The following is a 1,036-nucleotide window of genomic DNA, read 5'->3' on the forward strand; positions in this document are numbered from 1 at the left end:
CTAAAACCAAAAAAACAAATTCACTTCAGTCAAGTTGGATCCCACTCAGAGTGACCCCTCCTTGGGTTTCTGAGGCAGTATCACTGCAGAAGTAGATTGCCCAATCTGTCGGGGGTACAATTGTGAAAACTCCTCAGCCATACCAAGTAACTTGAAGGAATGTGTCACTGGGCCTCTGGGTTCAGGACCATGGTCGCAGGGCACAGCAAGGTCAATTGGCATAACACAATCCACAATCCACTGATACACATAATACTTTGGTGAGTAGCCACTAGGGTATTAAAAGCTTGCATGCAGCCATCTAAGGTACAACTGTTGGTCTCTTCTCATACATAACAAAGAAGATTGAAGAAAATCAAAGATGCATGGAAACAGTTAGTACAAGGATCTAGTGGACCTTGTGAAGCTCAGCCTCCGTGACCCTGAGACCAGAAGGACTAGGTGGTGCCCAGCTACTCTGAAAGGGATCACATTAGTAGATCCTCAGGGTAGGATGGGAGAAAAATTTGGAACAAAGCTCAAAATAGTGGAAAGACCAGGCTTACTGGTTTAATGGAGACTGGTGGAACCCCTGAGACTAAGGCACGTAGTCACCCATCCAACCTGGAACTGAACTTATTTCTGGGGTTCAACTTGCAGCCAAACAGCAGACAGATCTGTGAGGTAAACAGCAACACTAGGTAAGTAGTCACTCCTTAGGATAGTCATCCATAGTAGATCAAAAGGGCACCATTTGCCCAGGGACAAAGCTCAAAAGGCAAGAATGTGTACGAAAGAAGACAAAGGGAAATGGTAATCACAGGGAAGAAATAGAAGTGCTGTCACATTGTGAGGATTGCAGTCAATGTCACAAAACAAAATGCGTATGAACTGTTGAATGGAAAACCAGTTTGCTTTGTAAACTTTCACCCAAATCACAATAAAAAGTTAAAAGCAAAAGAAGAGAGAGTTCCGGCAAGATGGCGGACTAGGCAGAAAGACTGCACAGACCCTCTTCAACAAAGAAAAGGGAAACCAATTAACACAGACACAGAAG

The 1,036-nt window shown here is 44.0% G+C and overlaps 1 protein-coding gene across 1 annotated transcript in view; it reads left to right on the top strand.

Moving 5' to 3' along the window:
• KIZ (kizuna centrosomal protein) overlaps positions 1–1,036 on the top strand; it is a 415,288-nt gene that overhangs the window by 404,844 nt on the left and 9,408 nt on the right. The window lies entirely within an intron of this gene.

This window comes from Orycteropus afer, unplaced genomic scaffold, assembly GCF_000298275.1.
Source record: "Orycteropus afer afer isolate SDZICR_OR568_19922 unplaced genomic scaffold, OryAfe1.0 scaffold00499, whole genome shotgun sequence".
Lineage (NCBI taxonomy): Eukaryota > Metazoa > Chordata > Mammalia > Tubulidentata > Orycteropodidae > Orycteropus > Orycteropus afer.